Source organism: Oncorhynchus masou, unplaced genomic scaffold (genome assembly GCF_036934945.1).
Source record: "Oncorhynchus masou masou isolate Uvic2021 unplaced genomic scaffold, UVic_Omas_1.1 unplaced_scaffold_1474, whole genome shotgun sequence".
In the NCBI taxonomy this organism is placed as follows: Eukaryota; Metazoa; Chordata; class Actinopteri; order Salmoniformes; family Salmonidae; genus Oncorhynchus; species Oncorhynchus masou.
The window spans coordinates 45916-72703 of NW_027004734.1; the positions used below are offsets into that span (position 1 = coordinate 45916).

The 26788-nt window shown below is 45.0% G+C and overlaps 1 pseudogene; it reads right to left on the bottom strand.

Annotated features, from left to right (window-relative positions):
- The window catches only part of LOC135530979 (unconventional myosin-XV-like), a 135852-nt pseudogene that overhangs the window by 45894 nt on the left and 63170 nt on the right, over window positions 1-26788 (bottom strand).

Below are 26788 nucleotides of genomic sequence, written 5' to 3' on the forward strand. Positions count from 1 at the left end.
GTAGGCCCCGGGTCGGAGGGTTAGGTATAGATGAATACCTTAGTCACTCCTACTTGGTAGGCCCCGGGTCAGAGGGTTAGGGGTTAGGTATAGATGAATACCTTAGTCACTCCTACTTGGTAGGCCCCGGGTCGGAGGGTTAGGGGTTAGGTATAGATGAATACCTTAGTCACTCCTACTTGGTAGGCCCCGGGTCGGAGGGGAACCAGTTTGCTGAGCATGATGACACAGTTCTCCCCATCAGGAGCTGGAGGCTGCTTCACACCCACCAGAGACTTGTACCTGACACACACAAACACACAGGTTAGAGGAGGCTGTCCCCACCAGGGTGTGAGACCTGACACACACAAACACACAGGTTAGAGGAGGCTGTCCCCACCAGGGACTGATACCTGACACACACAAACACACAGGTTAGAGGAGGCTGTCCCCACCAGGGACTGATACCTGAGACACACAAACACACAGGTTAGAGGAGGCTGTCCACACCAGGGACTGATACCTGAGATAGGGTCAGGGTTAGAGGGTGTGTGTGTGTTACCTCAACAGGAAGACGTTGAAGGCCAGTCTAACTGGGTGTGTTACCTAAACAGGAAGACGTTGAAGGCCAGTCTAACAGGGTGTTACCTCAACAGGAAGACGTTGAAGGCCAGTCTAACTGGGTGTTACCTCAACAGGAAGACGTTGAAGGCCAGTCTAACTGGGTATTACCTAAACAGGAAGACGTTGAAGGCCAGTCTAACTGGGTGTGTTACCTAAACAGGAAGACGTTGAAGGCCAGTCTAACAGGGTGTGTTACCTAAACAGGAAGACGTTGAAGGCCAGTCTAACAGGGTGTGTTACCTAAACAGGAAGACGTTGAAGGCCAGTCTAACTGGGTGTTACCTAAACAGGAAGACGTTGAAGGCCAGTCTAACTGGGTGTGTTACCTAAACAGGAAGACGTTGAAGGCCAGTCTAACTGGGTGTTACCTCAACAGGAAGACGTTGAAGGCCAGTCTAACTGGGTGTGTTACCTAAACAGGAAGACGTTGAAGGCCAGTCTAACAGGGTGTGTTACCTAAACAGGAAGACGTTGAAGGCCAGTCTAACAGGGTGTGTTACCTAAACAGGAAGACGTTGAAGGCCAGTCTAACTGGGTGTTACCTAAACAGGAAGACGTTGAAGGCCAGTCTAACAGGGTGTTACCTAAACAGGAAGACGTTGAAGGCCAGTCTAACAGGGTGTTACCTAAACAGGAAGACGTTGAAGGCCAGTCTAACTGGGTGTGTTACCTAAACAGGAAGACGTTGAAGGCCAGTCTAACAGGGTGTGTTACCTAAACAGGAAGACGTTGAAGGCCAGTCTAACTGGGTGTTACCTCAACAGGAAGACGTTGAAGGCCAGTCTAACAGGGTGTTACCTAAACAGGAAGACGTTGAAGGCCAGTCTAACAGGGTGTTACCTAAACAGGAAGACGTTGAAGGCCAGTCTAACAGGGTGTTACCTAAACAGGAAGACGTTGAAGGCCAGTCTAACTGGGTGTTACCTAAACAGGAAGACGTTGAAGGCCAGTCTAACAGGGTGTTACCTAAACAGGAAGATGTTGAAGGCCAGTCTAACTGGGTGTTACCTAAACAGGAAGACGTTGAAGGCCAGTCTAACAGGGTAACCCTCTCTCCGGATCCTGATGGTCTCCAAGATACCAGAATACCTCAGCTGACTGCCGACCAGCTCCGTCTCAAACACACCTGGCTCCTACACATACAAGCAAACACACACATATTATGGCAATACCAACAATATCACTGTAAAAACCTCTCTGGGATATGTGGGACGGTAACGCCCCACCTCGCCAACAGCCAGTGAAAGTGCAGGGCGCCAAATTCCAAACAACAGAAATCCCATAATTAAAATTCCTCAAATATACAAGTATTTTACACCATTTTAAAGATAAACTTATTGTAAATCCAGCCACAGTGTCCGATTTCAAAAAGGCTTTACGATGAAAGCACACCAAACAATTATGTTAGATCAGTACCTAGTCACAGATAAACACAGCCATTTTTCCAGTCAAAGAGAGGAGTCACAAAAAGCAAAAAATAGAGATAAAATGAATCACTAACCTTTGATGATCTTCATCAGATGACACTCATATGACTTCATGTTACACAATACATGTATGTTTTGTTTGATAAAGTTCATATTTATATTGGCGCATTATGTTCAGTAGTTCCAAAACATCCGGTGATTTTGCAGAGAGCCACATCAATTTACAGAAATATTCATAATAAACAGTGATAAAAGATACAAGTGTTATGCATGGAACTTTAGATAAACTTCTCCTTAATGCAACCGCTGTCAGATTTCAAAACAACTTTATAGAAAAAGCACACCATGGAATAATCTGAGTACAGCGCTCAGACAACAAAGCAAGCCATACAGATATCCGCCATGTTGTGGAGTCAACAGAAGTCAGAAATAGCATTATAAATATTCACTTACCTTTGATGATCTTCATCAGAATGCACTCCCAGGAATCCCAGTTCCACAATAAATGTTTGATTTGTTCGATAAAGTCCATCATTTATGTCCAAATACCTCCTTTTTGTTTGTGCGTTTAGCACACAATCCAAACTCACGACGCACCGGCAAGTCCAGGCGAAAGTTCAGATGAATGGTCATATTACAGGTCGTAGTAACATGTCAAACGAAGTATAGAATCAATCTTTAGGATGTTTTTAACATAAATCTTCAATAATGTTCCAACTGGAGAATTCCTTTGTCTGTAGAAATGAGATCGAACGCAGCTAACTCTCACGTGAGCGCAAGTGATCAGCTCATGGCACTCCGGCAGACCTCTGGCTCAAACAGTTCTCATTCTCTCCTCCATCACAGTAAAAGCATCAAACAAGGTTCTAAAGACTGTTGACATCTAGTGGAAGCCATAGGTAGTGCAATATGACCCGTATATTCGATAGGCAGTGATTTGAAAAACTACAAACCTCAGATTCCCCACTTCCTGGTTGGATATTTTCTCAGGTTTTTGCCTGCCATATGAGTTATGTTATACTCACAGAAATCATTCAAACACTTATAGAAACAGAGTGTTTACTATCCAAACCTACTAATAATATGCATATATTAGCAACTGGGCCTGAGTAGCAGGCAGTTTACTCTGGGCACCTTATTCATCCCAGTTTCTCAATACTACCCCCCAGTCCCAAAATTAAACTCTTTCACACTGTGATGTGGAGACCTACCTTCTGACTGTCTGGCTTAATGTAGTGTACCAACAATACCACTGTTAAACTGTGATGTGGAAACCTGCCTTCTGATGTGGAGACCACTGTTAAACTGTGATGTGGAGACCTACCTTCTGTCTGTTTGGCTTAATGCAGCGTACCAACAATACCACTGTTAAACTGTGATGTGGAGACCTACCTTCTGACTGTCTGGCTTAATGTAGTGTACCAACAATACCACTGTTAAACTGTGATGTGCAGACCTACCTTCTGTCTGTTTGGCTTTATGCAGCGTACCAACAATATCACTGTTAAACTGTGATGTGGAGACCTACCTTCTGTCTGTTTGGCTTAATGCAGCGTACCAACAATACCACTGTTAAACTGTGATGTGGAGACCTACCTTCTGTCTGTTTGGCTTTATGCAGCGTACCAACAATACCACTGTTAAACTGTGATGTGGAGACCTACCTTCTGTCTGTTTGGCTTTATGCAGCGTACCAACAATACCACTGTTAAACTGTGATGTGGAGACCTACCTTCTGTCTGTTTGGCTTTATGCAGCGTACCAACAATACCACTGTTAAACTGTGATGTGGAGACCTACCTTCTGTCTGTTTGGCTTTATGCAGCGTACCAACAATACCACTGTTAAACTGTGATGTGGAGACCTACCTTCTGTCTGTTTGGCTTTATGCAGCGTACCAACAATACCACTGTTAAACTGTGATGTGGAGACCTACCTTCTGTCTGTTTGGCTTTATGCAGCGTACCAACAATACCACTGTTAAACTGTGATGTGGAGACCTACCTTCTGTCTGTTTGGCTTTATGCAGCGTACCAACAATATCACTGTTAAACTGTGATGTGGAGACCTACCTTCTGTCTGTTTGGCTTTATGCAGCGTATAAACGATGGGTTGCACCTGTCAAGAGAAAGGGGAAAGATTCAGTACCAATAACTCTACCTCTTCCCTCTCATCTTGTCTCACCTCTCCTACCTTTAATAATAATAATAACACCTCTCCTCACTTTAATATTAATATTAATAATAACACCTCTCCTCACTTTAATATTAATAATAAAACCTCTCCTCCCTTTACATTTACATTACATTTAAGTCATTTAGCAGACGCTCTTATCCAGAGCGACTTAATATTAATATTAATAATAACACCTCTACTCCCTTTAAAATTAATATTAATAATAACACCTCTACTCCCTTTAAAATTAATAATAAAACCTCTCCTCCCTTTAATATTAATAATAACACCTCTCCTCCCTTTAATATTAATAATAATAACACCTCTCCTCCCTTTAATATTAATAATAATAACACCTCTTCTCCCTTTAATATTAATAATAACACCTCTCCTCCCTTTAATATTAATATTAATAATAACACCTCTCCTCCCTTTAATATTAATAATAACACCTCTCCTCCCTTTAATATTAATAATAATAATAACACCTCTCCTCCCTTTAATATTAATAATAACACCTCTCCTCCCTTTAATATTAATAATAACACCTCTCCTCCCTTTAATAATAATAATAACACCTCTCCTCCCTTTAATAATAATAATAACACCTCTCCTCCCTTTAATATTAATAATAATAACACCTCTCCTCCCTTTAATATTAATAATAACACCTCTCCTCCCTTTAATATTAATAATAACACCTCTCCTCCCTTTAATATTAATAATAACACCTCTCCTCCCTTTAACATTAATAATAACACCTCTCCTCCCTTTAATATTAATAATAACACCTCTCCTCCCTTTAATATTAATATTAATAATAACACCTCTCCTCCCTTTAATATTAATATTAATAATAACACCGCTCCTCCCTTTAATATTAATAATAATAACACCTCTCCTCCCTTTAATATTAATAATAATAACACCTCTCCTCCCTTTAATATTAATAATAACACCTCTCCTCCCTTTAACATTAATAATAACACCTCTCCTCCCTTTAACATTAATAATAACACCTCTCCTCCCTTTAATATTAATAATAACACCTCTCCTCCCTTTAATATTAATATTAATAATAACACCTCTCCTCCCTTTAATATTAATATTAATAATAACACCTCTCCTCCCTTTAATATTAATAATAATAACACCTCTCCTCCCTTTAATATTAATATTAATAATAACACCTCTCCTCCCTTTAATATTAATATTAATAATAACACCTCTCCTCCCTTTAATATTAATAATAACACCTCTCCTCCCTTTAATATTAATAATAACACCTCTCCTCCCTTTAATATTAATAATAACACCTCTCCTCCCTTTAATATTAATAATAACACCTCTCCTCCCTTTAATATTAATAATAACACCTCTCCTCCCTTTAATAATAATAATAACACCTCTCCTCCCTTTAATATTAATAATAATAACACCTCTCCTCCCTTTAATATTAATAATAACACCTCTCCTCCCTTTAATATTAATAATAACACCTCTCCTCCCTTTAATATTAATAATAACATCTCTCCTCCCTTTAACATTAATAATAACACCTCTCCTCCCTTTAATATTAATAATAACACCTCTCCTCCCTTTAATATTAATATTAATAATAACACCTCTCCTCCCTTTAATATTAATAATAATAACACCTCTCCTCCCTTTAATATTAATATTAATAATAACACCTCTCCTCCCTTTAATATTAATAATAACACCTCTCCTCCCTTTAATATTAATAATAATAACACCTCTCCTCCCTTTAATATTAATAATAACACCTCTCCTCCCTTTAATATTAATAATAACACCTCTCCTCCCTTTAATATTAATAATAACACCTCTCCTCCCTTTAACATTAATAATAACACCTCTCCTCCCTTTAATATTAATAATAACACCTCTCCTCCCTTTAATATTAATATTAATAATAACACCTCTCCTCCCTTTAATATTAATAATAATAACACCTCTCCTCCCTTTAATATTAATATTAATAATAACACCTCTCCTCCCTTTAATATTAATAATAATAACACCTCTCCTCCCTTTAATATTAATATTAATAATAACACCTCTCCTCCCTTTAATATTAATAATAAAAGCACCTCTCCATCTTGTCTACCAGTTCCAGAAGTGACAGGGTGAACTTGGTGGACACGGTGGGGGGCTGGTGTCTCCGGGTCACCGTGCTGCTCTTCCTCACATGACCTCTATGCTGACCTACGACCTCTGCGTGAACCAGGAAGAGGTTGGCCACCATCTGGGGAACATACCATAGACTTAGATAGACATTGCATCATTGTATCTGCCCCATTATGACGTCTGTGAGAGCATGGGCAGCACCATTGAGGCCATCTCCATTTAGAAGTAGTCAATTTTCTTCTTCCTCTACTACTACTATGAAATGTTTGGAGGGTAAAGACCAGGTTAGTGAATTACCTATCCCTGGAGGATGTTGTCTGAACAGGTATAAAGACCAGGTTAGTGAATTACCTATCCCTGGAGGATGTAGTCTGAACAGGTATAAAGACCAGGTTAGTGAATTACCTATCCCTGGAGGATGTTGTCTGAACAGGTATAAAGACCAGGTTAGTGAATTACCTATCCCTGGAGGATGTTGTCTGAACAGGTATAAAGACCAGGTTAGTGAATTACCTATCCCTGGAGGATATAGTCTGAACAGGTATAAAGACCAGGTTAGTGAATTACCTATCCCTGGAGGATATAGTCTGAACAGGTATAAAGACCAGGTTAGTGAATTACCTATCCCTGGAGGATGTTGTCTGAACAGGTATAAAGACCAGGTTAGTGAATGACCTATCCCTGGAGGATGTTGTCTGAACAGGTATAAAGACCAGGTTAGTGAATTACCTATCCCTGGAGGATGTTGTCTGAACAGGTATAAAGACCAGGTTAGTGAATTACCTATCCCTGGAGGATATAGTCTGAACAGGTATAAAGACCAGGTTAGTGAATTACCTATCCCTGGAGGATGTTGTCTGAACAGGTATAAAGACCAGGTTAGTGAATTACCTATCCCTGGAGGATATAGTCTGAACAGGTATAAAGACCAGGTTAGTGAATTACCTATCCCTGGAGGATGTTGTCTGAACAGGTATAAAGACCAGGTTAGTGAATTACCTATCCCTGGAGGATGTTGTCTGAACAGGTTTAAAGACCAGGTTAGTGAATTACCTATCCCTGGAGGATGTTGTCTGAACAGGTATAAAGACCAGGTTAGTGAATTACCTATCCCTGGAGGATGTTGTCTGAACAGGTATAAAGACCAGGTTAGTGAATTACCTCTCCCTGGAGGATATAGTCTGAACAGGTATAAAGACCAGGTTAGTGAATTACCTATCCCTGGAGGATATAGTCTGAACAGGTATAAAGACCAGGTTAGTGAATTACCTATCCCTGGAGGATGTTGTCTGAACAGGTATAAAGACCAGGTTAGTGAATTACCTATCCCTGGAGGATGTTGTCTGAACAGGTATAAAGACCAGGTTAGTGAATTACCTCTCCCTGGAGGATGGTGTCTGAACAGGTATAAAGACCAGGTTAGTGAATTACCTATCCCTGGAGGATGGTGTCTGAACAGTGATTTACTGCCACCTGCAGTTGCGGAATGTTTGCTCATTAGTATAATTCATGGACTGATCTGGAGACAGGGATAAAGCAACAACAAAATCCCATGGCTGATCTCAGATGGATTGGGCCAAGTTAACCTTCCCTTTCACGTAAGAAAGTCATGACCATCATGCTTTTAGGGAAATAGGTTCGTTTTGTACATATATTAAACTGTGAGATTGAACAATTCTCCTTGCTGAGGGGGTCCGGGGTCCTCCCCCTGATCATTTTTACACTTTGAAAGTTTACATACACCTTAGCCAAATACATTTAAAATCAGTTTTTCACAATTCCAGACATTTAATCCTAGTAAGCATTCACTGTCTTAGGTCAGTTAGGATCACCACTTGATTTTAAGAATGTGAAATGTCAGAATAATAGTAGAGAGAATGATTTATTTCAGCTTTTATTTCTTTCATCACATTCCCAGTGGCTCAGAATTTTACATACACTCAATTCGTATTTGGTAGCATTGCCTTTAAATTGTTTTATTTGGGTCAAACATTTTGGGTAGCCTTCCACAAGCTTCCCACAATAAGTTGGGTGAATTTTGGTCCATTCCTCCTGACAGAGCAGGTGTAACTGAGTCAGGTTTGTAGGCCTCCTTGCTCACACACGCCTTTTCAGTTCTGCCGACACATTTTCTATGGGATTGAGGTCAGTGCTTTGTGATGGCCATTCCAATAACTTGAATTTGTTATCCTTAAGCCATTTTGCCACAACTTTGGAAGTATGCTTGGGGTCATTGTCCATCTGGAAGACCCATTTGTGACCAAGCTTTAACTTCCTGACTGATGTCTTGAGATGTTGCTTCAATATATCCACATAATTTCCCCTCCTCATGATGCCAACTATTTTTTTAAGTGTACCAGTCCCTCCTGCAGCAAAGCACCCCCACAACATGATGCTGCCACCCCCGTGCTTCACGGTTGGGATGGTGTTCCTTGGCATGCAAGCCTCCCCCATTTTCCTCCAAACATAACGATGGTCATTTTGGCCAAACAGTTCTATTTTTGTTTCATCAGACCAGAGGACATTTCTCCAAAAAGTGTGATCATTGTCCCCATGTGCAGTTGCAAACCGTAGTCTGGCTTTTTTATGGCGGTTTTGGAGCAGTGGATTATTCCTTGCTGAGCGGGCTTTCGGGTTATGTCGATATAGGACTCGTTTTACTGAGGATATAGATACTTTTGTACCTGTTTTGTCCAGCATCTTCACAAGGTCCTTTGCTGTTGTTCTTGGATTGATTTTCACTTTTCGCACCAAAGTACATTCATCTCTAGGAGACAGAACGTGTCTCCTTCCTGAGCGGTATGACTGCTGCGTGGTCCCATGGTGTTTATACTTGTGTGCTATTGTTTGTACAGATGAACGTGGTACATTCAGGCGTTTGGAAATTGCTCCCAATGATGAAGCAGACTTGTAAAGGTCTACAAATTCTTCTGAGGTCTTGGCTTATTTCTTTTGATTTTCCCATGATGTCAAGCAAAGAGGCACTGAGTTTGATGGTAGGCCTTGAAATACATCCACAGGTACACCTCCAATTGACTCAAATGATGTCAATTAGCCTATCAGAAGCTTCTAAAGTGTATATAAACTTCTGACCCACTGGAATTATGATAGAGTGAATTATAAGTGAAATAACCTCTGTCTTTAAACAATTGTTGGAAAAATTACTTGTGTCATGCACAAAGTAGATGTCCTAACCGACTTGCCAAAACTATAGTTTGTAAACAAGATAGTTGTGGAGTGGTTGAAAAAAAAAGTTTTAATGACTCAACTGTATGTGGCAGGAAGCTCAGTTCTGGTGACTTTTTAAAAGGAAATTCTACTCCAGAATTAAAGAAAATAAACCCCCTCCAGAGAGGTGCCAGGTAACATATTGGTAGAAATCATGTTTATTATTATAAATATATTGTCCCATGCATCTAGCCTATGGTCTATATTATCAGATGTGCTGTTAGCAATAAGCATTATCACCTGCAGCCCAAATGATTTATGACTAGGTAAATAGATCAACTATTGTCTGGTTTAGTCTAATGACACCATTACATGACTAGTTCTAACCCCTAACCCCTAACCCCTCCTACCTTGTTCTTGCTGTGGCTGAACAGATCGAGAACCTGCTGTCCAACCTGGTCTTAGTTCTAACCCCTAACCTCTAACCCCTACCCCTCCTACCTTGTTCTTGCTGAACAGATCGGGAACCTGCTGTCCAACCTGGTCGTAGTTCTAACCCCTAACCTCTAACCCCTAACCCCTCCTACCTTGTTCTTGCTGAACAGATCGAGAACCTGCTGTCCAACCTGGTGGTAGTTCTAACCCCTAACCCCTAACCCCTCCTACCTTGTTCTTGCTGAACAGATCGGGAACCTGCTGTCCAACCTGGTCCTAGTTCTAACCACTAACCCCTAACCCCTCCTACCTTGTTCTTGCTGTGTCTGAACAGATCGAGAACCTGCTGTCCAACCTGGTCGTAGTTCTTATCCAGAAACTTGTGAACCTACAGAGAGATGACAGAAGGTATAGAGCAGGAAGAAAGCATATTGTAAAGCCATCGACTGTCAGATCTGTTTTGGTCTGTCTCATTTACTGTGTTGGGTAATATGGGATGTTTTGGTCTGTCTCATTTACTGTGTTGGGTAATATGGGATGTTTTGGTCTGTCTCATTTACTGTGTTGGGTAATATGGGATGTTTAGGTCTGTCTCATTTACTGTGTGTAAGGAGGAGTGCTAGTTCACCATGCTAGTTAGGAGGAGTGTTAGTTCACCATGCTGGTAAGGAGGAGTGTTAGTTCACCATGCTGGTAAGGAGGAGTGTTAGTTCACCATGCTGGTAAGGAGGAGTGTTAGTTCACCATGCTAGTAAGGAGGAGTGTTAGTTCACCATGTTAGTAAGGAGGAGTGTTAGTTCACCATGCTAGTTAGGAGGAGTGTTAGTTCACCATGCTAGTTAGGAGGAGTGCTAGTTCACCATGCTAGTTAGGAGGAGTGTTAGTTCACCATGCTGGTAAGGAGGAGTGTTAGTTCACCATGCTAGTTAGGAGGAGTGTTAGTTCACCATGCTAGTTAGGAGGAGTGTTAGTTCACCATGCTAGTAAGGAGGAGTGTTAGTTCACCATGCTAGTTAGGAGGAGTGTTAGTTCACCATGCTAGTAAGGAGGAGTGTTATTTCACCATGCTAGTTAGGAGGAGTGTTAGTTCACCATGCTAGTAAGGAGGAGTGTTAGTTCACCATGCTAGTTAGGAGGAGTGTTAGTTCACCATGCTAGTAAGGAGGAGTGTTAGTTCACCATGCTAGTTAGGAGGAGTGTTAGTTCACCATGCTGGTAAGGAGGAGTGTTAGTTCACCATGCTAGTTAGGAGGAGTGTTAGTTAACCATGCTGGTAAGGAGGAGTGTTAGTTCACCATGCTGGTAAGGATGAGTGTTAGTTCACCATGCTAGTAAGGAGGAGTGTTAGTTCACCATGCTAGTTAGGAGGAGTGCTAGTTCACCGTGCTAGTTAGGATGAGTGTTAGTTCACCATGCTAGTAAGGAGGAGTGTTAGTTCACCATGCAGGTTAGGAGGAGTGTTAGTTCACCATGCTAGTTAGGAGGAGTGTTAGTTCACCATGCTAGTAAGGAGGAGTGTTAGTTCACTATGCTGGTAAGGTGGAGTGTTAGTTCACCGTGCTAGTTAGGATGAGTGTTAGTTCACCATGCTGGTAAGGAGGAGTGTTAGTTCACCATGCAGGTTAGGAGGAGTGTTAGTTCACCATGCTAGTAAGGAGGAGTGTAAGTTCACCATGCTGGTAAGGAGGAGTGTTAGTTCACCATGCTAGTTAGGAGGAGTGTTAGTTCACCATGCTAGTTAGGAGGAGTGTTAGTTCACCATGCTAGTTAGGAGGAGTGTTAGTTCACCATGCTAGTTAGGAGGAGTGTTAGTTCACCATGCTAGTTAGGAGGAGTGTTAGTTCACCATGCTGGTAAGGAGGAGTGTTAGTTCACCATGCTAGTAAGGAGGAGTGTTAGTTCACCATGCTGGTTAGGAGGAGTGTAAGTTCACCATGCTGGTAAGGAGGAGTGTTAGTTCACCATGCTAGTTAGGAGGAGTGTTAGTTCACCATGCTGGTAAGGAGGAGTGTTAGTTCACCATGCTGGTAAGGAGGAGTGTTAGTTCACCATGCTAGTTAGGATGAGTGTTAGTTCACCATGCTAGTAAGGAGGAGTGTTAGTTCACCATGCTAGTTAGGAGGAGTGTTAGTTCACCATGCCAGTTAGGAGGAGTGTTAGTTCACCATGCTAGTTAGGAGGAGTGCTAGTTCACCATGCTGGTAAGGATGAGTGTTAGTTCACCATGCTACTAAGGAGGAGTGTTATTTCACCATGCTAGTTAGGAGGAGTGTTAGTTCACCATGCTGGTAAGGAGGAGTGTTAGTTCAACATGCTAGTTAGGAGGAGTGTTAGTTCACCATGCTAGTTAGGAGGAGTGTTAGTTCACCATGCTAGTAAGGAGGAGTGTTAGTTCACCATGCTAGTTAGGAGGAGTGTTAGTTCACCATGCTGGTAAGGAGGAGTGTTAGTTCACCATGCTGGTAAGGAGGAGTGTTAGTTAACCATGCTGGTAAGGAGGAGTGTTAGTTCACCATGCTGGTAAGGATGAGTGTTAGTTCACCATGCTAGTAAGGAGGAGTGTTAGTTCACCATGCTAGTTAGGAGGAGTGTTAGTTCACCATGCTAGATAGGAGGAGTGTTAGTTCACCGTGCTAGTTAGGATGAGTGTTAGTTCACCATGCTGGTAAGGAGGAGTGTTAGTTCACCATGCAGGTTAGGAGGAGTGTTAGTTCACCATGCTAGTTAGGAGGAGTGTTAGTTCACCATGCTAGTAAGGAGGAGTGTTAGTTCACCATGCTGGTAAGGTGGAGTGTTATTTCACCGTGCTAGTTAGGATGAGTGTTAGTTCACCATGCTGGTAAGGAGGAGTGTTAGTTCACCATGCAGGTTAGGAGGAGTGTTAGTTCACCATGCTAGTAAGGAGGAGTGTTAGTTCACCATGCTGGTAAGGAGGAGTGTTAGTTCACCATGCCAGTTAGGAGGAGTGTTAGTTCACCATGCTAGTTAGGAGGAGTGTTAGTTCACCATGCTAGTTAGGAGGAGTGTTAGTTCACCATGCTGGTAAGGAGGAGTGTTAGTTCACCATGCTAGTAAGGAGGAGTGTTAGTTCACCATGCTGGTTAGGAGGAGTGTAAGTTCACCATGCTGGTAAGGAGGAGTGTTAGTTCACCATACTAGTTAGGAGGAGTGTTAGTTCACCATGCTGGTAAGGAGGAGTGTTAGTTCACCATGCTGGTAAGGAGGAGTGTTAGTTCACCATGCTAGTTAGGAGGAGTGTTAGTTCACCATGCTGGTTAGGAGGAGTGTTAGTTCACCATGCTGGTAAGGAGGAGTGTTAGTTCACCATGCTAGTTAGGAGGAGTGTTAGTTCACCATGCTGGTAAGGAGGAGTGTTAGTTCACCATGCTAGTTAAGAGGAGTGTTAGTTCACCATGCTAGTTAGGAGGAGTGTTAGTTCACCATGCTGGTAAGGAAGAGTGTTAGTTCACCATGCTCGTAAGGATGAGTGTTAGTTCACCATGCTAGCAAGGAGGAGTGTTAGTTCACCATGCTAGTTAGGAGGAGTGTTAGTTCACCATGCTGGTAAGGAGGAGTGTTAGTTCACCATGCTGGTAAGGATGAGTGTTAGTTCACCATGCTAGTAAGGAGGAGTGTTAGTTCACCATGCTAGTAAGGAGGAGTGTTAGTTCAACATGCTAGTTAGGAGGAGTGTTAGTTCACCATGCTAGTAAGGAGGAGTGTTAGTTCACCATGCTAGTTAGGATGAGTGTTAGTTCACCATGCTAGTAAGGAGGAGTGTTAGTTCACCATGCTAGTTAGGAGGAGTGTTAGTTCACCATGCTAGTTAGGAGGAGTGTTAGTTCACCATGCTAGTTAGGAGGAGTGCTAGTTCACCATGCTGGTAAGGATGAGTGTTAGTTCACCATGCTACTAAGGAGGAGTGTTATTTCACCATGCTAGTTAGGATGAGTGTTAGTTCACCATGCTGGTAAGGAGGAGTGTTAGTTCACCATGCTAGTTAGGAGGAGTGTTAGTTCACCGTGCTAGTTAGGATGAGTGTTAGTTCACCATGCTGGTAAGGAGGAGTGTTAGTTCACCATGCCGGTAAGGAGGAGTGTTAGTTCACCATGCTAGTAAGGAGGAGTGTTAGTTCACCATGCTGGTAAGGTGGAGTGTTAGTTCACCGTGCTAGTTAGGATGAGTGTTAGTTCACCATGCTGGTAAGGAGGAGTGTTAGTTCACCATGCAGGTTAGGAGGAGTGTTAGTTCACCATGCTAGTAAGGAGGAGTGTTAGTTCACCATGCTAGTTAGGAGGAGTGTTAGTTCACCATGCTAGTAAGGAGTGTTAGTTCACCATGCTAGTTAGGAGGAGTGTTAGTTCACCATGCTAGTAAGGAGGAGTGTTAGTTCACCATGCTGGTAAGGAGGAGTGTTAGTTCACCATGCTGGTAAGGAGGAGTGTTAGTTCACCATGCTAGTTAGGAGGAGTGTTAGTTCACCATGCTAGTTAGGAGGAGTGTTAGTTCACCATGCTAGTTAGGAGGAGTGTTAGTTCACCATGCTAGTTAGGAGGAGTGTTAGTTCACCATGCTGGTAAGGATGAGTGTTAGTTCACCATGCTGGTAAGGAGGAGTGTTAGTTCACCATGCTGGTTAGGAGGAGTGTTAGTTCACCATGCTAGTTAGGAGGAGTGTTAGTTCACCATGCTAGTAAGGAGGAGTGTTAGTTCACCATGCTGGTAAGGAGGAGTGTTAGTTCAACATGCTGGTAAGGAGGAGTGTTAGTTCACCATGCTGGTTAGGAGGAGTGTTAGTTCACCATGCTGGTAAGGAGGAGTGTTAGTTCACCATGCTGGTAAGGAGGAGTGTTAGTTCACCATGCTGGTAAGGAGGAGTGTTAGTTCACCATGCTGGTAAGGAGGAGTGTTAGTTCACCATGCTGGTTAGTAGGAGTGTTAGTTCACCATGCTAGTTAGGAGGAGTGTTAGTTCATCATGCTAGTAAGGAGGAGTGTTAGTTCACCATGCTGGTAAGGAGGAGTGTTAGTTCACCGTGCTAGTTAGGATGAGTGTTAGTTCACCATGCTGGTAAGGAGGAGTGTTAGTTCACCATGCTGGTTAGGAGGAGTGTTAGTTCACCATGCTAGTAAGGAGGAGTGTTAGTTCACCATGCTAGTTATGAGGAGTGTTAGTTCACCATGCTAGTAAGGAGTGTTAGTTCACCATGCTGGTAAGGAGGAGTGTTAGTTCACCATGCTAGTAAGGAGGAGTGTTAGTTCACCATGCTAGTAAGGAGGAGTGTTAGTTCACCATGCTGGTAAGGAGGAGTGTTAGTTCACCATGCTGGTAAGGAGGAGTGTTAGTTCACCATGCTGGTTAGGAGGAGTGTTAGTTCACCATGCTAGTTAGGAGGAGTGTTAGTTCACCATGCTAGTAAGGAGGAGTGTTAGTTCACCATGCTAGTAAGGAGGAGTGTTAGTTCGCCATGCTAGTTAGGAGGAGTGTTAGTTCACCATGCTAGTAAGGAGTGTTAGTTCAACATGCTGGTAAGGAGGAGTGTTAGTTCACCATGCTGGTTAGGAGGAGTGTTAGTTCACCATGCTGGTAAGGAGGAGTGTTAGTTCACCATGCTGGTAAGGAGGAGTGTTAGTTCACCATGCTGGTAAGGAGGAGTGTTAGTTCACCATGCTGGTTAGTAGGAGTGTTAGTTCACCATGCTAGTTAGGAGGAGTGTTAGTTCACCATGCTAGTAAGGAGGAGTGTTAGTTCACCATGCTGGTAAGGAGGAGTGTTAGTTCACCGTGCTAGTTAGGATGAGTGTTAGTTCACCATGCTGGTAAGGAGGAGTGTTAGTTCACCATGCTGGTTAGGAGGAGTGTTAGTTCACCATGCTAGTAAGGAGGAGTGTAAGTTCACCATGCTAGTTATGAGGAGTGTTAGTTCACCATGCTAGTAAGGAGTGTTAGTTCACCATGCTGGTAAGGAGGAGTGTTAGTTCACCATGCTAGTAAGGAGGAGTGTTAGTTCACCATGCTAGTAAGGAGGAGTGTTAGTTCACCATGCTGGTAAGGAGGAGTGTTAGTTCACCATGCTGGTAAGGAGGAGTGTTAGTTCACCATGCTGGTTAGGAGGAGTGTTAGTTCACCATGCTAGTTAGGAGGAGTGTTAGTTCACCATGCTAGTAAGGAGGAGTGTTAGTTCACCATGCTAGTAAGGAGGAGTGTTAGTTCGCCATGCTAGTTAGGAGGAGTGTTAGTTCACCATGCTAGTAAGGAGTGTTAGTTCACCATGCTGGTAAGGAGGAGTGTTAGTTCACCATGCTAGTAAGGAGGAGTGTTAGTTCACCATGCTAGTAAGGAGGAGTGTTAGTTCACCATGCTGGTAAGGAGGAGTGTTAGTTCACCATGCTGGTAAGGAGGAGTGTTAGTTCACCATGCTAGTTAGGAGGAGTGTTAGTTCACCATGCTGGTAAGGATGAGTGTTAGTTCACCAAAGGCTTTTCATTTGAGTTTTTTATGGATCTTTTAATATTCACAATAAATGGGAACATCATCCAACCAGCGAGCTGCGTTGGGGAAGCTGATTCTGCTCTCATCCTGTTGGGTCTCACTGGGATACACTACATATACACTACCCACAACTATAGGTGTGTTACCTGGCAGGTGTGTGTGTGTACCTGGCAGGAGTGTGTGTGTACCTGGCAGGTGTGTGTGTGTGTGTGTGTGTGTACCTGGCAGGAGTGTGTGTGTACCTGGCAGGAGTGTGTGTGTACCTGGCAGGAGTGTGTGTGTACCTGGCAGGAGTGTGTGTGTACCTGGCAGATGTGTATGTGTGTGTGTGTGTGTGTGTACCTGGTAGGTGACCGGGCCAGCGAAGTGTTTGATGGTGAATTCTGGGAGGGGCATCTTTGGCTTCAGGTAGATCTTGTTGTTACCATGGTGATAATGACACTTCTGGAGGAAGGTGTGGTCTGTCGCCTAGCAACAGAGGAACTGAGCATTAACCAATGACTGAGCACAGTAAAGTGTGTGTCTGTGCGTGTGTGTGTGTGTGTGTGTCTGTGCGTGTGTGTGTGTGTGTGTGTGTGTGTGTGTGTGTGTGTGTGTGTGTGTGTGTGTGTGTGTGTGTGTGTGTGTGTGTGTGTGTGTGTGTGTGTGTGTGTGTGTGTGTGTGTGTGTGTGTGTGTGTGTGTGTGTGCGCGTGTGTGTGTGTGTGCGCGTGTTTGTGTGTGTACCTGGGGAAAGCAGCTCTGGTCATCCAGGATCTTCAGTATCCCATGGGGCTTAGAGGAGATGAGGTCGATGCAGGACTGGTTGTCGCTGAATGGGATGTCCTGCCACGGGATCTGCTCCCTGTTGTACTCCTCCTGACAGACACATGACATACAGGCTTCATAACGCATTATAACACTTTGGAACAGGACATACTGCCACGGGATCTGCTCCCTGTTGTACTCCTGACAGACACATGACATACAGGCTTCATAACGCATTATAACACTTTGGAACAGGACATACTGCCACGGGATCTGCTCCCTGTTGTACTCCTCCTGACAGACACATGACATACAGGCTTCATAACGCATTATAACACTTTGGAACAGGACATACTGCCACGGGATCTGCTCCCTGTTGTACTCCTCCTGACAGACACATGACATACAGGCTTCATAACGCATTATAACACTTTGGAACAGGACATACTGCCACGGGATCTGCTCCCTGTTGTACTCCTCCTGACAACACATGACATACAGGCTTCATAACGCATTATAACACTTTGGAACAGGACATACTGCCACGGGATCTGCTCCCTGTTGTACTCCTCCTGACAGACACATGACATACAGGCTTCATAACGCATCATAATACTTTGGAACAGGACATACTGCCAGGGGATCTGCTCCCTTCTGTCCTCTTATAACCCTGGCTCTTCAATGAGTATCTGATATAAGACATGTCAGTCTCCTGTCCTCTTATAACCCTGCCTCTTAAATAAGACATGCCAGTCTCCTGTCCTCTTATAATCCTGCCTCTTATATAAGACATGTCAGTGTCCTGTCCTCTTATAACCCTGCCTCTTACATAAGACATGCCAGTGTCCTGTCCTCTAATAACCCTGCCTCTTATATAAGACATGTCAGTCTCCTGTCCTCTTATAACCCTGCCTCTTATATAAGACATGTCAGTCTCCTGTCCTCTTATAACCCTGTCTCTTATATAAGACATGTCAGTCTCCTGTCCTCTTATAACCCTGTCTCTTATATAAGACATGTCAGTCTCCTGTCCTCTTATAACCCTGTCTCTTATAGAAGACATGTCAGTCTCCTGTCCTCTTATAACCCTGCCTCTTATAGAAGACATGTCAGTCTCCTGTCCTCTTATAACCCTGTCTCTTATAGAAGACATGTCAGTGTCCTGTCCTCTTATAACCCTGCCTCTTATATAAGACATGTCAGTCTCCTGTCCTCTTATAACCCTGTCTCTTATATAAGACATGTCAGTCTCCTGTCCTCTTTTAACCCTGCCTCTTATATAAGATATGTCAGTGTCCTGTCCTCTAATAACCCTGCCTCTTATAGAAGACATGTCAGTCTCCTGTCCTCTTATAACCCTGCCTCTTATATAAGACATGTCAGTCTCCTGTCCTCTTATAACCCTGCCTCTTATATAAGATATGTCAGTGTCCTGTCCTCTTATAACCCTGCCTCTTATAGAAGACATGTCAGTCTCCTGTCCTCTTATAACCCTGTCTCTTATATAAGATATGTCAATGTCCTGTCCTCTTATAACCCTGTCTCTTATAGAAGACATGTCAGTCTCCTGTCCTCTTATAACCCTGCCTCTTATAGAAGACATGTCAGTCTCCTGTCCTCTTATAACCCTGCCTCTTATATAAGACATGTCAGTCTCCTGTCCTCTTATAACCCTGTCTCTTATAGAAGACATGTCAGTCTCCTGTCCTCTTATAACCCTGTCTCTTATATAAGACATGTCAGTCTCCTGTCCTCTTATAACCCTGCCTCTTATATAAGATATGTCAGTCTCCTGTCCTCTTATAACCCAGCCTCCTATATAAGACATGTCAGTCTCCTGTCCTCTTATAACACTGTCTCTTATAGAAGACATGTCAGTGTCCTGTCCTCTAATAACCCTGCCTCTTATAGAAGACATGTCAGTCTCCTGTCCTCTTATAACCCTGCCTCTTATATAAGATATGTCAGTGTCCTGTCCTCTAATAACCCTGCCTCTTATAGAAGACATGTCAGTCTCCTGTCCTCTTATAACCCTGTCTCTTATATAAGACATGTCAGTCTCCTGTCCTCTAATAACCCTGTCTCTTATATAAGATATGTCAGTGTCCTGTCCTCTTATAACCCTGTCTCTTATAGAAGACATGTCAGTCTCCTGTCCTCTTATAACCCTGCCTCTTATAGAAGACATGTCAGTCTCCTGTCCTCTTATAACCCTGCCTCTTATATAAGACATGTCAGTCTCCTGTCCTCTTATAACCCTGTCTCTTATAGAAGACATGTCAGTCTCCTGTCCTCTTATAACCCTGTCTCTTATATAAGACATGTCAGTCTCCTGTCCTCTTATAACCCTGCCTCTTATATAAGATATGTCAGTCTCCTGTCCTCTTATAACCCAGCCTCCTATATAAGACATGTCAGTCTCCTGTCCTCTTATAACCCTGTCTCTTATAGAAGACATGTCAGTGTCCTGTCCTCTAATAACCCTGCCTCTTATAGAAGACATGTCAGTCTCCTGTCCTCTTATAACCCTGCCTCTTATATAAGATATGTCAGTGTCCTGTCCTCTAATAACCCTGCCTCTTATAGAAGACATGTCAGTCTCCTGTCCTCTTATAACCCTGCCTCTTATATAAGACATGTCAGTCTCCTGTCCTCTTATAACCCTGCCTCTTATATAAGATATGTCAGTGTCCTGTCCTCTTATAACCCTGCCTCTTATAGAAGACATGTCAGTCTCCTGTCCTCTTATAACCCTGTCTCTTATATAAGATATGTCAGTGTCCTGTCCTCTTATAACCCTGTCTCTTATAGAAGACATGTCAGTCTCCTGTCCTCTTATAACCCTGCCTCTTATAGAAGACATGTCAGTCTCCTGTCCTCTTATAACCCTGCCTCTTATATAAGACATGTCAGTCTCCTGTCCTCTTATAACCCTGTCTCTTATAGAAGACATGTCAGTCTCCTGTCCTCTTATAACCCTGTCTCTTATATAAGACATGTCAGTCTCCTGTCCTCTAATAACCCTGTCTCTTATATAAGACATGTCAGTCTCCTGTCCTCTAATAACCCTGCCTCTTATATAAGACATGTCAGTCTCCTGTCCTCTTATAATACTCTATCTCAGGCGAGGTTTTGGATATCTAAGGAAGTTTTGCTCGCCTGAGGTAGAGTATCTCATGATAAGCTGGAGACCACACTATCTACCTAGAGCGTTTTCATCTGTATTTTTCATAGCTGTCTACATACCAACACAGACCGATGCTGGCACTAAGACCTCACTCAATGAGCTGTATTCCGCCATAAGCAAACAGGACACCGCTCATCCAGAGGTGGCGCTCCTAGTGGCCGGGGACTTTAATGCAGGGAAACTTAAATCTATTTTACATCATTTCTATCAGCATGTTAGATGTGCAACCAGAGGGGGGAAATTCTAGACCTCCTTTACTCCACACACAGAGACGCATACAAACCTCTCCCTCTCTCTCCATTTGGCAAATCTGACCATAACGCTATGCTCCTGATTCCTGCTTGTAAGCAAAAATTAAGGCAGGAAGCACCAGTGACTGTCGATAAAAAAATGGTCAGATGAAGCAGATGCTAAACTGCAGGACTGTTTTGCTCAGACTGGAACATGTTACGGGATTCTGCCGATGGCATTGAGGAGTACACCACATCAGTCACTGGCTTCATCAGTGCATCGATGACATCGTCCTCACAGTGACTGGGCGTACATACCCCAACCAGAAGCCATGGATTACAGGCAACATCCGCACTGAGCTAAAGGCTAGAGCTGCCACTTTCAAGGAGCGGGACTGTAACCCGGAAGCTTACAAGAAATCCTGCTATGTCCTGCGACGAACCATCAAACAGGCAAAGCGTCAATACAGGACTAAGATCAAATCCTACTACACCGGCTCTGACGCTCGTCGGATGTGGCAGGACTTACAAACCATTACAGACTACAAAGGGAAGCACAGCCGAGAACTGCCCAGTGACACGAGCCTACCAGACGAGCTAAACCACTTCTATGCTCGCTTCAAGGCAAATAACGCTGAAACAGGCACGAGAGCACCAGCTGTTACTGAAGACTGTGTGATCACGCTCTCCATAGCCGATGTGAGTAAGACCTTTAAACAGGTCAACATTCACAAGGACACAGAGTCAGACAGATTACCAGGACGAGTACTCAGAGTGTACTGTGACCATGCGCTGACCAACTGGCACGTGTCTTCACTGACATTTTCAACCTCTCCCTGACCGAGTCTGTAATACCAACATGTTTCAAGCAGACCACCATAGTCCCTGTACCCAAGAACACCAAGATAACCTGCCTAAATGACTAACGACCCGTAGCACTCACATCTGTAGCCATGAAGTGCTTTGAAAGGCTGGTCATCAACATCAACTCCATTATCCCAGAAACCCTAGACCCACTCCAATTCACATACCGCCCAAACAGATCCACAGATGATCCAATCTCTATTGCACTCCACACTGCCCTTCCCCACCTGGACAAAAGGAACACCTATGTGAGGATGCTATTCATTGACTACAGCTCAGCATTCAACACCATAGAGTCTCAAAGCTCATCACTAAGCTAAGAACCCTGAGACTAAACACCTCCCTCTGCAACTGGATCCTGGACTTCCTGACGGGCTGCTCCAAGTGGTAAGGGTAGGTAACACGCTGATCCTCAAGGCTTCATAAGGCTTCATAAGGCATACTAACAATTATAACAGGACATCCTGCCAGAGGATCTGCTCCCTGATGTACTTCTCCTGACAGGCAGATGACAAATAGGCTTCATACAGGCTTCATAACGCATAATAACACATAACAACCCTCACCTGCTCCTGTCTGAAGACGATCCTATTGAAGAAGAACTGCAGGTACTCATTAGCATAGTTAATACACAGCTGCTCAAAGCTGTTGAAGGACAGGTCCTGGAGGAGACAGAGATACGGGGTTAGATACAGCTAAATGACAGAGATGTTGAAGGTCCTGGAGGAGACAGAGATACTGGGTTAGATACAGCTAACTGACAGAATAATGACAGAGATGTTGAAGGTCCTGGAGGAGACAGAGATACTGGGTTAGATACAGCTAACTGACAGAATAATGGAAACACAAGTTAATGAGGGATACAATGTATATTGAAAGCAGATGCTTCCACACCCATGTGTTCCTGAGTTAATTAAGTAATTAGCAAGGTAAAGTAGTATATATTATAATAATTTAACCTTTATTTAACTAGGCAGGGAAGGAGGAGGGAGGGAGGGAGGGAGGGAGGGAGGGAGGGAGGGAGGGAGGGAGGGAGGGAGGGAGGGAGGGAGGGAGGGAGGGAGGGAGGGAGGGAGGGAGGGAGGGAGGGAGGGAGGGAGGGAGGGAGGGAGGGAGAGGGAGAGAGTTGGAGGGACGGAGGGAGAGAGTTGGAGGGACGGAGGGAGAGAGTTGGAGGGACGGAGGGAGAGAGAGAGAGATGGAGGGACAGACAGAGGGAGAGAGTTGGAGGGACAGACAGAGGGAGAGAGATGGAGGGACGGAGGGAGAGAGATGGAGGGACAGACAGAGGAAGAGAGTTGGAGGGACAGAGGGAGAGAGATGGAGGGACAGACAGAGGAAGAGAGTTGGAGGGACGGAGGGAGAGAGATGGAGGGACAGACAGAGGGAAAGAGATGGAGGGACAGACAGAGGGAGAGAGTTGAAGGGACAGAGGGAGAGAGATGGAGGGACAGAGGGAGAGATGGAGGGACAGAGGGAGAGAGATGGAGGGACAGACAGAGGGAGAGAGATGGAGGGACAGACAGAGAGAGAGATGGAGGGACAGACAGAGGAAGAGAGTTGGAGGGATGGAGGGAGAGAGATGGAGGGACGGACAGAGGAAGATAGTTGGAGGGACGGAGGGAGAGAGATGGAGGGACAGACAGAGGGAAAGAGATGGAGGGACAGACAGAGGGAGAGAGTTGAAGGGACAGAGGGAGAGAGATGGAGGGACAGAGGGAGAGAGATGGAGGGACAGAGGGAGAGAGATGGAGGGACAGACAGAGGGAGAGAGATGGAGGGACAGACAGAGAGAGAGAGATGGAGGGACAGACAGAGGAAGAGAGTTGGAGGGATGGAGGGAGAGAGATGGAGGGACGGACAGAGGAAGATAGTTGGAGGGACGGAGGGAGAGAGATGGAGGGACAGACAGAGGGAGAGAGATGGAGCGACAGAGAGGGAGAGAGATGGAGGGACAGAGGGAGAGAGATGGAGGGACAGAGAGGGAGAGAGATGGAGGGATGGAGGGACAGACAGAGGGAGAGAGATGGAGGGACAGACAGAGGGAGAGAGAGATGGAGGGACAGACAGAGGGAGAGAAAGATGGAGGGATGGAGGGAGAGAGAGAGGTGGAGGGACAGACAGAGAGGGAGAGAGATGGAGCGACAGAGAGGGAGAGAGATGGAGGGACAGAGGGAGAGAGATGGAGGGACAGAGAGGGAGAGAGATGGAGGGATGGAGGGACAGACAGAGGGAGAGAGATGGAGGGACAGACAGAGGGAGAGAGAGATGGAGGGACAGACAGAGGGAGAGAAAGATGGAGGGATGGAGGGAGAGAGAGAGGTGGAGGGACAGACAGAGGGAGAGAGAGGTGGAGGGACGGAGGGAGAGAGATATGGAGGGACAGACAGAGGGAGAGAGAGATATGGAGGGACAGACAGAGGGAGATAGAGATGGAGGGACAGACAGAGGGAGAGAGATATGGAGGGACAGACAGAGGGAGAGAGATATGGAGGGACAGACAGAGGGAGATAGAGATGGTGGGACAGACGGAGGGAGAGAGAGATGGAGGGAAGGATAAAGTGGAGTACCTCAAAGCCATATATATCCAGCACAGATATTGACAGAGCGTGATGTCGAGGATACACCTGTCCATTAATCCTCTCAGTCAGCCAGTGGAACAATAGAGAGTACAGGATCTTGGCAACAGCATCTCTGGAGCAGGAGAGAGCAGGAGAGAGCAAGAGAGAGCAGGAGAGAGCGAGAGAGAGCGAGAGAGAGCGAGAGAGAGCGAGAGAGAGCGAGAGAGCGAGACAGACAGACAGACAGACAGACAGACAGACAGACAGATTAACAAGTGGCATGTCTACAGGAGTTGTAGTGAAGTTAGAGTGTATTATCTGTGGTTCCTACCTGGCGTCTACAGCACGCTGAAGAGTGCATGCTGGGAGTTGTAGTGAAGTTAGGGTGTATTATCTGTGGTTCCTACCTGGCGTCTACAGCACGCTAAAGAGTGCATGCTGGGGGTTGTAGTGAAGTTAGGGTGTATTATCTGTGATTCCTACCTGGCGTCTACAGCACGCTGAAGAGTGCATGCTGGGAGTTGCAGTGAAGATAGGGTGTATTATCTGTGGTTCCTACCTGGCGTCTACAGCACGCTGAAGAGTGCATGCTGGGAGTTGTAGTGAAGTTAGGGTGTATTATCTGTGGTTCCTACCTGGCGTCTACAGCACGCTGAAGAGTGCATGCTGGGAGTTGTAGTGAAGTTAGGGTGTATTATCTTTGGTTCCTACCTGGCGTCTACAGCACGCTGAAGAGTGCATGCTGGGAGTTGTAGTGAAGTTAGGGTGTATTATCTGTGGTTACTACCTGGCGTCTACATCACGCTGAAGAGTGCATGCTGGGAGTTGTAGTGAAGTTAGGGTGTATTATCTGTGGTTCCTACCTGGCGTCTACAGCACGCTGAAGAGTGCATGCTGGGAGTTGTAGTGAAGTTAGGGTGTATTATCTGTGGTTCCTACCTGGCGTCTACAACACTCTGAAGAGTGCATGCTGGGAGTTGTAGTGAAGTTAGGGTGTATTATCTGTGGTTCCTACCTGGCGTCTACAGCACGCTGAAGAGTGCATGCTGGGAGTTGTAGTGAAGTTAGGGTGTATTATCTGTGGTTCCTACCTGGCGTCTACAGCACTCTGAAGAGTGCATGCTGGGAGTTGTAGTGAAGTTAGGGTGTATTATCTGTGGTTCCTACCTGGTGTCTACAGCACTCTGAAGAGTGCATGCTGGGAGTTGTAGTGAAGTTAGGGTGTATTATCTGTGGTTCCTACCTGGCGTCTACAGCACGCTGAAGAGTGCATGCTGGGAGTTGTAGTGAAGTTAGGGGGTATTACAACTCCGGCTCGGTCCTCCCCTCCCGCTCCGTGGCTCGACGACTCATTGCGAGCTCACAGAACAGAGCTCCGGGCAGCCGAGCGGAAATGGAGGAAAACTCGCCTCCCTGCGGACCTGGCATCCTTTCACTCCCTCCTCTCTACATTTTCCTCCTCTGTCTCTGCTGCTAAAGCCACTTTCTACCACTCTAAATTCCAAGCATCTGCCTCTAACCCTAGGAAGCTCTTTGCCACCTTCTCCTCCCTCCTGAATCCTCCTCCCCCTCCCCCCCTCCTCCCTCTCTGCAGATGACTTCGTCAACCATTTTGAAAAGAAGGTCGACGACATCCGATCCTCGTTTGCTAAGTCAAACGACACCGCTGGTTCTGCTCACACTGCCCTACCCTGTGCTCTGACCTCTTTCTCCCCTCTCTCTCCAGATGAAATCTCGCTTCTTGTGACGACGGCCGCCCAACAACCTGCCCGCTTGACCCTATCCCCTCCTTTCTTCTCCAGACCATTTCCGGAGACCTTCTCCCTTACCTCACCTCGCTCATCAACTCATCCCTGACCGCTGGCTACGTCCCTTCCGTCTTCAAGAGAGCGAAAGTTGCACCCCTTCTGAAAAAACCTACACTCGATCCCTCCGATGTCAACAACTACAGACCAGTATCCCTTCTTTCTTTTCTCTCCAAAACTCTTGAACGTGCCGTCCTTGGCCAGCTCTCCCGCTATCTCTCTCAGAATGACCTTCTTGATCCAAATCAGTCAGGTTTCAAGACTAGTCATTCAACTGAGACTGCTCTTCTCTGTATCACGGAGGCGCTCCGCACTGCTAAAGCTAACTCTCTCTCCTCTGCTCTCATCCTTCTAGACCTATCGGCTGCCTTCGATACTGTGAACCATCAGATCCTCCTCTCCACCCTCTCCGAGTTGGGCATATCCGGCGCGGCCCACGCTTGGATTGCGTCCTACCTGACAGGTCGCTCCTACCAGGTGGCGTGGCGAGAATCTGTCTCCTCACCACGCGCTCTCACCACTGGTGTCCCCCAGGGCTCTGTTCTAGGCCCTCTCCTATTCTCGCTATACACCAAGTCACTTGGCTCTGTCATAACCTCACATGGTCTCTCCTATCATTGCTATGCAGACGACACACAATTAATCTTCTCCTTTCCCCCTTCTGATGACCAGGTGGCGAATCGCATCTCTGCATGTCTGGCAGACATATCAGTGTGGATGACGGATCACCACCTCAAGCTGAACCTCGGCAAGACGGAGCTGCTCTTCCTCCCGGGGAAGGACTGCCCGTTCCATGATCTCGCCATCACGGTTGACAACTCCATTGTGTCCTCCTCCCAGAGCGCTAAGAACCTTGGCGTGATCCTGGACAACACCCTGTCGTTCTCAACCAACATCATGGCGGTGGCCCGTTCCTGTAGGTTCATGCTCTACAACATCCGCAGAG